At 39.6% G+C, this 15,604-nt stretch overlaps 1 pseudogene; it reads left to right on the top strand.

Annotated features, from left to right (window-relative positions):
- The window catches only part of LOC148158300 (nephrocystin-4-like), a 174,159-nt pseudogene that overhangs the window by 80,853 nt on the left and 77,702 nt on the right, over positions 1 to 15,604 (top strand).

Here is a 15,604-nt window from a genome sequence, read left to right as displayed (position 1 = left end):
AGACCTGAGCTTTAGAAGTTGATAAATCATTTACTGTTGCAGTTTTTTTTCCCATGGTCACTCGGTAGAAATTGTTAAAATTGATTCTAAATTATTACCTGCAGTTCTTGTTTTTCATATTATACCTGGTTAAAGGTTCTGTATGACATTTAGATTAAATATAGCATTTGTATGAGTAATGATCCGCTGCATCGGATTTTTGTATGAGCCATACGAGTTGTGATTAGGGGAATTGTACTCCCTCAGTGAACCATAATATGCTGCACTTTCTTCTAAATTAACAAGGACTTGCAGGTTGTACTGTATGGGTAATATATACTGTCCCACATTTGATTGATTGTAATAGTTTAAGGCTCAGTTTTTTAATCAATTCGGCAAAATCTCATGTTTCTGCTGTGGGTGATTTAAAGCACAAGACTTTTCCTCCATTCTTTATATGTCTGAACCAGAACAGCCCTGATTCTAAACCGGGTTTATACACAGTGAAGCAGCTGAAACCATGTGTAGAATAATACATGATAACTGTCTGTATTTCAAGAAGCTTTATTTAAGGTGCTATATTTAGTGGTTAAAAAAGGGCTGCATGGCTTTGGGGCAAAATGGCTTTCCGATGTTATTGTGAACTATTGCAATGATTAATATTTATGTAAATTTTTCTCTGTACACTTAGTTTTTTTCATCTTAACAATCCAGGTCATTAAGATCTGTTAGCCATGAGTATAAGGGACAGCAAAACTCCGTCTTAGGGACCATTCATTCACTGGAAAACATGTGAATGACTTAAAGCAGTCATTTTCAGTATAGCTCTGTTCCACACATTTATTGTGTGATGACAATTTATGTACATTTCAGTTTATTTACATCTGCACGCTCAAAAAGCCCATTGCTTCTGAAAACAATGCAGACAAAGTATAGACAACTTTTTGCCCATCCTAATATCCAAGTTATAGTTTTTCCCTAATAATAGGGTGTTTTTTGTAAGAATTTCTAATCCTACATAAGTAGACAACTACTCCAATTCCAGGTGAAAGTTTAAGCAGAACTGGGCAAGTATGACAGTGTAAATTTTCTTTTCTTTTTTCTGGTTTTCAATTCTCATAGCTGTCTGCTACCTCCACATCCAGAGCTGCCTTCTTGCAGTGCCTTCGTTGGGGGATTTGGTGCCCCTTCCAGGAGCCAGCTCACTGGAAAGGCAAAGAGGTACAGCTTGTTCTGCAAGGAGGTGCAAAGCCGAATCCTCTCGGAGTGATGGTCTATAGCACAGAAGCGTCTGTCCAGACTCAAAGCCCGGCTGCAATCTCGGCTCCAAGCACAGTCCAGGTAACACAAAAGCTCAAAGGGAATTATATGAATGTCTGAAAACATACAGAAAGGTTTTTAGACTAATTAGTTTTCTTGGACAACTGCAAGATGGTGCTGTCTCTGTAGGGGGGAAAAAATCCCACTATTTTTGTTGTGAATTGTCCGTATTGTCAAGTCTCAACAAAGATGACCGCTTAAAGCTTTGCTCCAAATATTCTAATCACATTGACTGAAAATTGTCTGGAAGTTTCTCCCTTTTAGAACGAGAGTTAAACAAAGAAAAAGTGTTAAGATCCTCAGATTTTCCACACATATGCTGTCAATTATCACATAGTTGTTGTTATTACTGTTTTTTCAAAGTACTTTTTGCACAGTCTCCTTTCCTCGTATGTTTGCTGTTTCACTGATTTCAGCCCTTAACTGGCTCCAGAATCTGTGCTGTTCCCTTTAACTGGAGTTAAAGGGTTCTTTTAACGTTTCTCTTTTTGGACACTGACATGGCTTAAACTTTCTCCTCTTAAGGAACGCTTGGAGGCAAAGGATGTGATAAGATTCTGGCTGTTTTCCAGTTTGGAAAAGAAGCCGTCCAGCCCCAGGGTATCTCTGAGGACTAAGCAGGAGGATGTGCCACGTCAGAGATCATCACCTTCACCAAGTAAATATCTTCATTTAATTCACAAGGACTTTTTAAGGTCACATTAATTATTCTATAAGCAACAGGATAAATGACATGAGAAAACATTGTTTTAAAGAAAGTGAAACGTTTCTTCCTCTTAAAGCTTGAACTTTATTTTTCTTCTAACCGTTTGGTAAAATGCACCAATAAGAACCATGTCAGATCTCTGTTTTTTTGTGTATTTACCGATTTGAATCACTGTTGCCAAGTTTAGCTAATTTCTCTTGAAGAATTGTAATGGCATCAAAAATATTTCTTCCTTGCCTTCCTGTTATCATTGCTCATTAATTGAGGGTGACATTACATTTTCTTAAGAAAGACAAAATCCTAAGAAGGATCACATTTCAAGCTGTCTTTAGTATTTCTTTATTACTGGCTGTGAGTATTCCCTTTAGGATGTAGATTCTTTCCCAGACTTTGAGATTTGAAAAAGCATTCACAAATTCATTCTCAGTAGTTTTCATTTATGTTCTTAATGTTTCTTTCATTTTGTTTATAGAGCCATTTATTAGTATTTATACACAACCACCAGTGCTATTTAGTTTGTAAAGTTAGTTTACTGCCAGGCTCTCTCCCCCTCCTGGAAGCAGCAAGGCCACTGTGGTGACGTTCCTCAAAACCACTAATCTGCCACTGAGTCCCTCATCTTATGGTTGGCCTGCAACTCCACTTCCTTGGACCAGCTGGACGTCTTCTGGAGGCTTTCTGCTTTGTAAATCCTCTGTTACAAGCTGGATGGCCGATGCAACCAGAGCTGGCAGCAGATGGAGGAGCGGTTCATGTGCCACCGCAGCAAGTTTGCAGGGCATCAGAGTAGAGCGCTACTGCTGTCACCAGCTGCAGTCCGAGGCTGTTTGACACGAAGTGCAGCCATGTGCTGAAGAATTCACTGGAGTGGCAGCTGAACATTCTGACCTCTTATCAATTCCAGCCTATCACATTACCGTATTTTCCGTACTATAAGGCGCACCTAAAAACCTTCAATTTCCTCAAAAGCCGACAGTGCGCCTTATAATCCGGTGCGCCTTATATATGGACCAATATTGAGCCACAACAGGTCTAGCAACGGACCTTACCACAGGGGCCGCATTTCATTGGCTAATGCCCATTTTACGTCACAGCGCAGCTACCACGTGCGTGACCGTCTCACAAACACAAGCTACAGTACTAAACACATGCTAATGTACATTGTGGACCATCAAAACCATGAATGCCAACTTACCCAGCCTTGCAAGAACAATAGGCATCAGTGATCTTGTCCACAGCTATATTTATGCTGAGGGTGTGAGGATCTGCTGTTTTCCTCATCTGTCGGTAGCTTTTAGCTGTGACGCGCACAATGTTGGAGGCATCCAGTGGCTCAAACACCTTGATGTCGTCCAAAAAAGATGACATGAACTTGTTGGTTCCCCTGTCCATTGTCGTGGCTGATATTTTGTGAAAATCCGGCAGAAATGCTACGCTAATTAACTCAGATCGAAATGAAAGACCTCATGTTTACACAGACATGCAGTAAGCTGCTTACGTAGTTGGTCCACTACGGTTCTTTTTCCCCCGTAGAAGAAGAAATGCGCGGTGCATGATGGGATAGTTGTCAGAACGTTGGTTTGTTAATAAAGTTTGATAATACATTTAAAGCCAGGGGGGGAGGGGCAGGGGAAGAGAGACAGAGACTCTCTGCAGCATGTCGGTTGGTCTGTGTTACCCAGAAAGCAGTTGGGCATAATATCGCAACACCAACACCGTGAGTGAAACAACAACTGGGCCAGCCTACTATATAAAGTACTCGGGGACCATTTCTTTATAAATGTGGATGTGTAATAATAGAGTATGACGCGTCTATTCTATGCGCCTTATAATGCGGTGCGCCTAATATATGAAAAAAGTCCTAAAATAGGCCATTCAGTGAAGGTGCGCCTTATAATCCCGTGCGCCTTATAGTGCGGAAAATACGGTACTCTAATATTTTATTTTGACGATGCGACACATTCGTTTGTTTACATTTATTTACACAATTCAGATCTGAATGAACCGCAGTCAGCGCAAGGTAGAAAAAAAGATGCTTCTGAACTTCTCCTGCCCTGCAGAGCGCCGCCATTCTACCCCGACGAATTAAGCATGTCAGTTCCACAATATCTTTGCTAAATTAAGTTTTGAATCCTGAGCTTTAAAGAAGTCTCCCGCTAAATCCAAGTTCTGATTAAATATTCTGTGGCCGCTCATACCCGCGAATAAATGATGTGCCACTGTCTGCGTGTCCTATCGAAGGCTATACTGCTGATTTGTTGTGATTCTGACGGTGAATTGATTTAAAAGTGTGGTAACGCAGCCACTCAATCCCAGCGATGCATTAGGAACTCGAGTGAACCCTGGTTGGGTAATTGATTATTTCCCTCCTAATGAGACTGTTTACTTATCTCAGGAGAGAAGAATAGTGCTGATCAGGGCTTGCGTCACAAGGCTTTTGGCTGCATCTATTGATGACATCTTAATCAGCGTTCAAGTGCTTTTACAGAGTCACAAAAGGAGACTGAAGACTTGGGCTTGTTTTCAAAGAAGAGTGATATTATGAATTTTTCTTTTGATTTCAACATCTGATTGATGTTGATGATCTCTGATGGATTTATTCATTCCTTTTTTTGCTACACCGTCATCTTTATGTACAATAAGACATCTCCCACATCTCCTCGGTGACTATAGAGGACGTGTTACATTCAGTTTGGACTTATAATCTGTTTACTTCCTTTTTGGTCTTGAAATTGTGATTTTATAGATTTGAATTAATTCTATTTTCTTGTCTTGACAGTTACATGAATTTGTTTCTGATATTTTAACATGTACAGGTCCATTCAATACTATTATTGAAAAGCCCATTTATTTCAGGAATTTTATCACTAAGTAAAAAACAGTATATAGCTTATACGCAGATGGATGTTTGAAAGCCTTTCATTCTCTTGTCACTTGCTGAAGAAAATCTTCCCCAAAGACTGATGCTGCCTCCACAATGTTTCACTGTGTAGATTTTTTGTTGAGGGTAGTGTACTGAATTATCTTCCTCCTTTACATAGTTTTTCCATGTAGGTCTTACTTGTCCTATTAAGAAATTTCCCGTGCCTGAGCTGTGGATTCCTGCAGCTCCTCCAGATCAGAGGGATTCAAAGTTTAAAGTGGTTTAAAGAGGTTTAAAGTGTTTCCACTTTGTCAATTCTCAAAATGTTGCTGCCTTTGCCCGTTCTGTCAGATTAGGTGAAAGGTGTGATGTACTTATGGGTTGTGTTTGTTTTAGGCCAAAAGTTCCCTCCAGATATGGGGAGTGAATAAGTCGCACTGTCCATTTGACAGATTTTTTTCACTTGAGTGCTAACTCCCTCAAAATTCCTATCGGCATCTTAGCAGCTTTTTTTAAATGAATGCGTAGTCTGTGCAGTTATGCCGTTCTCTTTCCACAAAAGTTCTCTACAAGTTAATATTTCTGTGTGAAATAGAAAAAAAAGTTGAAAATCATGTATCCTTTCCTTCCAGTTCAAGAAGGACAGGATATATGCGACAGACATCTTTGTGTCTGTCACCTAAAGTCCAGATGAATAAATTTAAATTTGTGATTATGATATGACAGAATGTGGATAGATTCGAGGGGTTTGTGTTTAAATGCGTTCCTTGTATGTCCCCCTTAGTGTTTTACTCTTATGCAGCCCACCTCTCGTAAAGCAAACAACTGTCCAACTCTGGGTGGAGAGCTGTTTGTTCAGCTGTCACGATAGCCATTCATTGATCCCAAACAAACGGCCAATTGCACATCAGTCCTACTAACAAGGTGAATCAAATTCTCCACGGGCTCCAAAAGCATAACAGTGAGAAAACAGCAAGACCCTAAAAAGAAAATGGTTGCCGGGGGGGTTGATGCCATAGCGAATTTGTGAGAGAAAGCCAGCCAGTCTCATAACATGTCCACTCTGTATGCATGCAGTCTGAACAGATGGGAGCTACAGCAAGACACCACAGGCAACTGAAGCAATTTCCAAAAGGCCAGTGAAGCCCAGCATAAAGAGTGAGGCAGAGTTGGAGAGGAGGACAAGGAGATGCTGGAACGCCTTTCATTTCACCATTGCCATGGCTACCTACCAAAAAAAAAAAATCTCAAGGAAGCATTGTTACTCTTTAAACTCGGCGAGCTGTCTAAATCTGACTCTGGCTCTTGATCTGTGTGAAATTGGATAGATTTGTCATGTTTGAAAATAGTGAGGGATTCCAGTGTTCTGTGGAGTTATTTACTTTGCCCGGGTTATTCGGTACATAATGTTACGGTTTATTCATATACCTCTGGATGCCAGATTGCTTCAAATCCAATCAGTAGAGAAGCAGTTTATATAAGATGACATTTTACAGTTAACCTCGATTCCCTCTCACTAGCTCATATTCCATTAAATCTTTAACCAAACTATAAAATAATCCCCTTCGATGTACTCAGAGCATGCAGAAGATATTACAGCGCCAATATTTCAACTTGTTAAACTCTGAACTGAAGAAGCTGGTGTGTTGTCAGGTGACTTGTAAATGTAGACCTCTGCAGGAATGCAATATGAAAAGCATCACTTTTCTAGGATTGAAGTTGGCAAATTTGATTTTATTATTATTATTTTTTAATTAATTTGCTTGTTTTTCAGGTCGAAAACAGATCACTCCCACCTCTCCTCCTGAATCCCCTCGAGGCCCCGGGGTAAGACACCTTCTTAATCATTACAATCCAGATGTTACATGCTATGGAGTCACATGATATACAGCATCTATCTGGAATGCCAACTTTTTGCACATTTTTAAAAATAGAAATTCAGTACCTTAAGAGTATTCAAACTCATTAAGTTAAAACAAGAAATCTTTCTATATTTCAGTGGAATTTTATTTGGTAGAAACACACCAAGTAGTGTATGATTGTGAAGTAGAAGGAAGATTACTTGTGGTTTTCTTTTTCACAAATAAATATGAGCGTTGTGCAAAAAAAAAAAATACAAACAACCAAACTTCCAGTTAGTTTTATTATTTACACTTTTTTTCAGTTTAGAACATAGTAATTTTTTAAAGTGATACAGCTCATAAAAACCCAAAATCCCTGTCTCAAAAAATTAGCATATCATGAAAAGGTTCTCTGAATGAGCAATTAACCTCATCATCTGAATCAATAAAGTAACTCTAAACACCTGCAAAAGATTCCTGAGGCTTTTAAAAACTCCCAGCCTGGTTCATTACTCAAAACCGCAATCATGCTGCTGCTGACCTGACTGATGTCCAGAAGGCCATCATTGACGCCCTCAAGCAAGAGGGTAAGACACAGAAAGAAATTTCTGAACGAATAGGCTGTTCCCAGAGTGCTGTGTCAAGGCACCTCAGTGGGAAGTCTGTGGGAAGGAAAAAGTGTGGCAGAAAACGCTGCACAATGAGAAAAGGTGACCGGACCCTGAGGAAGATTGTGGAGAAGGGCCGATTCCAGACCTTGGGGGAAGCAGTGGACTTAGTCTGGGGTAGAAACATCCAGAACCACTGTGCATAGGCATGTGCACGAAATGGGCTACAGGTGCTGCATTCCCCAGGTCAAAGGTCAAGCCACTTTTGAACCAGAAACAGCGGCAGAAACGTCTGACCTGGGCTACAGAGAAGCAGCACTGGACTGTCGCTCAGTGGTCCAAAGTACTTTTTTTGGATGAAAGCAAATTTTGCATGTCATTCGGAAATCAAGGTACCAGAGTCTGGAGGAAGACTGGGGAGAAGGAAATGCCAAAATGCCAGAAGTCCAGTGTCAAGTACCCACAGTCAGTGATGGTCTGGGGAGCCATGTCAGCTGCTGGTGTTGGTCCACTGTGTTTTATCAAGGGAAGGGTCAATGCAGCGGCTATCAGGAAATTTTGGAGCACTTCATGCTTCCATCTGCTGAAAAGCTTTATGGAGATGAAGATTTCATTTTTCAGCATCACCTGGCACCTGCTCACAGTGCCAAAACCACTGGTATTACTGACCATGGTGTTACTGTGCTCAATTGGCCTGCCAACTCTCCTGACCTGAACCCCATAGAGAATCTGTGGGATATTGTGAAGAGAAAGTTGAGAGATGCAAGACCCAACACTGGATGAGCTTAAAGCCGCTATCGGAGCATCCTGGGCCTCCATAACACCTCAGCAGTGCCACAGGCTGATTGCCTCCATGCCACGCTGCATTGAAGGCTGCAAAAGGATTCCTGACCAAGTATTGAATTCATAACTTAACATAATTATTTGAAGGTTGACTTTTTTGGTATTAAAACACATTTCTTTTATTGGTCGGATGAAATATGCTAATTTTTTTGAGACAGGGATTTTGGGTTTTTGTGAGCTGTATGCCAAAATCATCTGTATTAAAACAATAAAAGACCAGAAATATTTCAGTTGGTGTGCAATGAATCTAAAATATGACAGTTTAATTTTTATCATTAAATTATGGAAAATAATGAACTTTATCACAATATGCTAATTTTTTGAGAAGGACCTGTAAATACCTGGACACAAAAGTTGTTGAGACAGCAAAATGTCCGGCCATGTCTTCTTGAAATAACCACAGACCTACTGGAAAAAGAGTTACCAGATGAATCTGTAATCAAATGCCACACTCATAATGATATGTGTATGATTTACTTAGTTGCAGTAGCACCTTGAAACAAATGCTTGTTTTCCACAAACTAAATTGGCGAGTCCTTTAACCACATGTCCATTGTTTCATTGTTCAACTGATGTGACTTGGTGTATTAGAGCCGGAGCTTCTCTGATTTGATATATTGGTTCTTTGTAATACACATTCAGGGTAGAGCTTTGGAGGCACCAACAAACTTGGCTGACCTTAAGTCACGTGAGCTCAAGGTACTCCAGAGCCTATGTGACTGTATTGATCACAGCAGCATGACAGTTTCTCATGAAGATGCACCCGAAGGCTTGAAGGTCGCCCACAATATCCAGAGGCTCCTGCATTGGCCGTTTATTACCCAGTATTTCCCCAGACTTCCTGCAGTCCTTTTCTAATATTACTTGTTACATCTGGAGGTGAACATGGTATTTAAGGTCTGGTTGAATCATACAACTCACTTTTATGTTGGAAATTAAAAGTGAGTTGTATTTTCCCTTAGAAAGTACTTTCTAAGGGAAAGTATTTTATTTAACATATACATATGAGACTTGCTGAGCTACATCTCAGTCAGGTGCTCCTAAGAATGGTCATAGATGACATCATGGACGATGTGCTGAAGGTGGAGTGTTCGAAAAGAGCAGGAGCTGTTAAATTGCGAAGTCAAATTTCTATCAAGTTATGTTTGATATATATGTAGCACTTTTCTAACAACTGAAGGTAAGTTATTTGACCGTCATTATAACTGTGCTTATAATCTAAACCTAACCAAGGACCTTTTATTGCTAACTGTAACTATGAACTGATCAAATATCTTAAGAAAGGTTTTAAGGCATTTTCATTAGTTGCAGTATTTCTGTTTTCAGCTCAAATAGCATCTATGACAGAGTTTTAAAAAAACCTCTACCACTAGGTCTCCTTGTTCAACAATGTGGTTTAGCCAAGACTTATAAAATGATTCCTGTTTGGAGCCAGAAGCTCGTTGAGCAGTCTTTATGCAAGACTACAATTTTTTGTGTGTTGTTTTTTCTTTCCCCATGTTGTGTAGACAAGGATCATAAATCTCAGCTAACACACACTTACACTGTCTTGTTTGTCCTCAAATATAGCAGGTCAAACCTATAAATTTTGCTAAATGTCAAGATAAATGACTTATCTGTCCCGGGTTTCCCAACATTGTAAGCAGGAGATAAAATTGAGAACAGGCTTGTTTACAAACATTTCTGTCTGTTTTTTTTTTTTTTTTTTTTTTTTTTTTCTTCACCTGTATGAGCACCCGGGAACATTGCGGATGTCAAAATATTCAGCAGAGTTTTTCTGAAATACTCAGCAGCCACATAGCAGAGAGGGAAATAACAGAAGTGTGTGGGTGCATATCTGTTGGAGATGTCATTCCTGATGAACGACAACAAAAGGTCTGTTTGTGTCAGTCACAGAACACTTGAATCACCTCGGAAACCTTGCAAGGAGGTGGGGGACTACTGATGATGATAATCACGCCTAGTTGCATCCAATCAGATTAAATGTCACATTAGCATCTGTTTATGTCAGAGGCTTCCCACAGGCAGCTAATATAGTACTGATCAATCCCTCTCTAACTTTGTAATATATTTAATTGTTCCGTGATTATCCTTCCACGACATCGAGTGCGAGTTCAGACGGCTTCTACTATCCGGTTCTGAGCAGGAACTTTACACTAACCATATGCGCCGAACATATGTGTTGCTGATTTGTGTATATTGTGTGTCCTGGCTGAGCTCAGCTGAGCTGCGGGGCGTAACCATCATCCTTCAGCCAGAGTGGAAGTGCCAATGGGGACTGGGAGTTGTGATAAATGGTGCTCTCTCTATGAGGATGAGGCTGAGGACACAGGCGTGCACACAGTAACACAGTTGAGTCCAAGCGAAGGAGGGACGATATCAGCTCTGTTTCAATGCCGGCTCCCTGGGCAAGAAGTGGGTCAGTTTGTCGACTCATTTTAAATTGAACCGGCGGGGGCTGCGAGCCACAGCAGCGCTGCACCCCTGAACTCTACAAATCGACCTTATTTTGATTAAGCTGCCAGGGCGGTGGGATTCCACAAGTGAGCAGCTCCCAGCAGCCGAGAACAGACGTCTGTGGTCACTCTGGGCAGCTCTTAGGGGACGTTAAGAAAAGGTGCTTAACTGAATACACTCTTCACTCTCGAGAGGATCTAAATTTTTAAGCTTAATTCCCAATTCCCAAATGATTTATTCTAATGTACTGACTCAAATTATATAAGTTAAAAAACCCCCCACTATTTTCACTACTTTTTTTTTTTTATGTCTTTCATCACATTCCTGAACGTTCCCTTTACAGCTAACAAGATCCTTTTCAGTACATCACATTTTCAGGGTTTGAGGTTAGAGTTCAGCTGTTATTTCCCAAAAGAATCAATTAGGCTTGCCCCAATAAAGAAATATAACATCATAAAAGAGAATAAGTCGATTTAATAAGCTGTTAATACAAATTGCTGGAGGGGGGAGGAAGCATAAGAAGAAAAATTAGGGACCACTTCTGACAATTTCAGGATAATCGCAAGCCGAATTCAAAAACACCATCATTAGCAGCCAGTCTTACAAAGAGTTAGCAAACCTTCTGTTAAAAGTACGCTGGTGAAAAAATTGGCCTTGAGTGCCATTTAAAATGCTGCTCTCACCACATTTAAGATTGTGCTGTTTTTCAGTTTCATTGAATTGTATTTTAATGTAACCCTTTAATCCTTCAAATTTCTTTTATGGGAATCAAAAAGTAGAAAAAAATCTGTTGACAAAACTGCAATCTCTCAGAAAAAGATGATATTGTTGCCAAAGTAACATATTTTCCTCAGGATAAGCTGAAATAAAAGTGAAGGCTGTTGCAGAATCCTCTCTCCATACTAATGTGGTTTGGAATTAAAGGTGTGACGGCAATTGTTCTACAACACCATAACCATATGTTTGAGACATCAAGCATTTCAGCATTCAGCCTGTTTTAAATGTCAGACTGCTTTCGACATAGGGTGCATTCAATTAAAGCCAGCTTTATCTGAACTCTAGTTTGTTTGTCTAGAAGGTCTGGCTTGTTTTGGGAGGTGTGAATGCGTAATCAAGCTTGATGTGGACCAAAAAATTGAACTCTGGTCCATCTAAAAACCTAGGTCTCTGTGCAGTGTGAAAGCAAACTGCACCAGCTGAAAATGCAACAAACGTTGCGATTTTCTTGCCCCATCAAACATAGTCCACGCCCATATATTTCTGGGTAAATCAAGATGTGACACAGCAATTATTAATTCTATCATTTCTTAATATCCAGAGCATGGACAGTTATCTGATGGCCATCCAGGTCCTCCCAGAAATGAACGAAACAGAAAAACACTGTGTGAGGCTGAACTGTTGATCACTGAAGTCGCATTTCTGTCTAATTCAGCATGACATGGCCGCATTTTTTCCCACTTTTACAAAAACCCTGACATGGGAAGAGCAGCACAAACATTTTCCCTTTTGTAACATTGCCCCCATCCTTTTCAACAGGGATCCGAAACGTTGATTAATCTGCACCATCCTCCGCTGATACGCCTCTTTAAACAAGCTCCTTGCACATTGTCTTGTTTGCTGGCATTGTAGAAGCCTGATGACTTTCTTCTTGCTTGCATAAATTATTGATCCTTGACACTCTCCATTTGCCACGGTGCTAAAGATTTTGTGTTATTTATAGGCTGTATTTGGAATGGCGGCGGCGTTTGTTTGCCTCTGTTGATGATTATTTCTCCCATGAGTTCTCACATTGGGCAGCAGTCAGGCTTCAGGGTCGCGTTCATGTTCTGCCGACCCAGGTGGTCGTGTAGTCAGTGGGCTGAAGGTGAAGCTGTGTTCTACTTTGTTACTTGGCATGGGCTTGTTTGGCAACTGGCACCGACTCTGCAGCCTAATTTTAGCTCCTTTCCTTCACAGAGACTAGTTGTGCTGCTTCATCCTTTTTTGTAAACTAAACATGAATAGCAGGTTGCTTTCCAGCCTTTATTCTCCCATGTAAAGGAGTTAGAATCTCACAGTTTCTGATCTATTTCATTCGTGGAGCTAAACTGTAATTTATGAGAAAAGACCGTTTGAACTGAATAAAGACAAAAGTCTTCTGTGAGCCAAAGCTCAAATTGTTTTTGTGCCTTTTGATGTTTGAAGCTCTTTCACTAACTTCCTCATAAATATAGAAGGGAAACTTTTAAGTTTTTATAAACTTGTGTTTTTGGAACCGATTCTCTTCAATGTTCACATCTTACAAGGCCCATTAGCTTGAAAGGTTTTCTGTTAAAGAACCTTGAATTTATTTTGTCACCTTACAGCCGCAGGTATCTTTTATTGGGATTTCAAGTGATAGTCATGAATAATTGTGATAAACAAGAAAAATGTTCAAAAATTAAAATAATTCATAAAAGAAGTACATTGGTTCCAATCTTTTGAGTTATGTTTTTACCAGATTAGCATATGTAGTCTGACAGTTTGCTCATTCATTGTAAAATAACATCCATTCAGATTGAAAACATCTGCTAATATAATTTGTCTAGTTTTACCACAGATTCTTGATCTTGATCTTAACTCTGGAAGGTAAACTTTAACTCTTTTGCTGCCACTAATGCCTATTCTTCCAGGGTTACTTTCTACAAGGTGCTGATGGCTGTAGAGTACATTTGAAGATTTGCCATAAAAAAACCCAACAGAAAATATAGTGGTGAGACGACGAGTTTCATTTGTAGTTATTAAAAACTGCACATTTAGATTTTCATTTAAATCATGTTTAATGTGAAACTAGTGAACTAACAAGTTCACATGAATTAAAGTTGATTCTATTTTTTCATTTTGTTTAACTCAAGACGATGGGTTTTAGTAAAGCATAGCTGGCAAGAATAAACAACGTTTTCGACTTTCATGAACTTCACCATTCTCCCCATGCTGTGGATGCATACACTGTGGGTGATAGTGTAGGAAACTCCCTTTTTTACAGGAGAAGGTCTGAAGGAAAACCAGACTCAGGATGGTCGGCCATCTGCCTAGACCGGTGGGGGGTGAGAAAACAGGAAGAGAACACAAACAATTTGACGCCAAGAATTTCATGAAGTAGGAAAACACATTGTTTCTCAGTGATAAAGATGGTGTCATCTTGGTTACTGTGGTTATTTATTAAAACCTAATTTTTTTATATAGTTTTGTCATCTTTGTTTGCTCTTTTAATGTATTTTTGTTACATTTCAGCCTTTTCCTAATGTTCTTCTCTCCTCTTATGTGAAATTGTTACCCATTCTTACAAACAGCTACCCCCACTAGTCTCCAAACTCCAAACTCTTTTCTTTTGTGTGTGTGGTTTTTTGTTGTTTTGTTTTGGACTCCCTCTTTGGATTGGCTTAAACCCTTCTTGTTATTTGCATGTCTATCTCTGAGACCTCCTGTTGAAACCTTGATTTCATGCTACGGGCTCTTTCTCTTCCTCCCATGCAGATGTTCGGGAAAGAGGCAAATGAACACTGATGTGGCTCATTAAAACACCTGACCCAGAGGAAGTCATGGTGCTAGAGCTGGAACATTTGAGGACTCAGAACAAATTGTGAAAGCGTCTCAGCTTAGGGGTTAACATTCTCTCCAAATACTGCCTCTGTGACATTTTTTTTCTACTTTTCCTGGAGAGAAACTCTTTTTCCAATATGTTCCGCAGGGTGCCTGACAGTGGTTTGAACTTCTTGTGCATTTCAACCCGTTCTTGTTGCTCTTCCTCTGTTACGGTGTGTTGTACCTGCATTCCTCTCAAATTATTCATCATCAATAACCCAAATCCTCCTGCCTGCCAGGTCTCCCCTTGGGTCCTCTGTCCTGTCCTGTGCCAGTGCTGACCAACAACTTCCCCATGTGAAAAATGAAACCAATATGGAAATACCAAAAACTGCAGTTTCTTAAATGGACACTGGGGAAGGTCTAAGAACTCCCGTTGGTCCCCCAAGTTGAAAAATGACCAGCATTAGTGCAAAAATAAACATGTTTCTGCCTTGGTCAAAGTAATCACTGTTGAGTGTTGCACCGCACTGAGTGACAGGTGGGTTGCCCAGTGGACGCAGCTGAGTTTTGTTTTCTCTCAACTCCAGCTGCAAAACCCAAACTGGTGTAGCCTAATTCTTGTATAAATAGTTTTTAAACCGAAGCTTATCAGAAGGCACTGAATTTTTATGTTCAGGTGTAAAATGAACCTTTGAAAAATAAATCTTTTATGTGGAAAAAAGTTGTCTTTCAACTCCTATGTACGATTCCTACACATTTCTATAGTTAAAATTTCATAATATTTCGTAGTTCTAGTTTTCCCAGTCTTTCTAATCCAAGTATTAGTGTGCAAATACAAAACTGTATTGACACACAGATGGCTAGATAGATGGTTTTCCAGTACTTCCCTTATTTAGATTGAATGATTACTGTGTGTACACGACAAATCTAAGTGCTTTAAGCCTCAACTACAAACAAATGTGGAGCATCCAAGCTGACGGATAGCAACACTGTGATCATAATAATGACTTGTCATATAAGCTTTATTTCTATACAGTTGCATGAATAACTTTGACATTTAAAGAATCTGATGCTACTCGTGTAATGCTGTGAAAGCAGTTTTGTAATGTTGTAGTTGGTTTAAAAAACCGACTGGTAGTGTTTCTTGTGAAAAATACTAACACATTCTTAAAGTTCACTCCCTCTTGCTGGTTGTTCTGGTGGTTGAACAAACATTTTAAAATACTTTTTGAATCTCCAAACTATTATTAGTCAGATTAATTTCTGTAATTTGTCAAATAACTTGTTTAAGACGTGACACTTGCTTTGACTTTGGAGTTGAGTGGAAAGACTTGAGACTTACTTGTGATATGCAAAACAATGACTTGATCCCAGCTCTACTGAAATCCTTTGTCATATGGTATTTCCCTCCATTAGATTATTTTTCATACATACTTACAAT

This window comes from Poecilia mexicana, unplaced genomic scaffold (assembly GCF_051168715.1).
Source record: "Poecilia mexicana isolate PSO_F unplaced genomic scaffold, ASM5116871v1 scaffold_7, whole genome shotgun sequence".
Classification (NCBI taxonomy): domain Eukaryota; kingdom Metazoa; phylum Chordata; class Actinopteri; order Cyprinodontiformes; family Poeciliidae; genus Poecilia; species Poecilia mexicana.
Note: the sequence above shows the minus strand (reverse complement) of the source record. Positions and strands in the feature narration are given on the sequence as shown.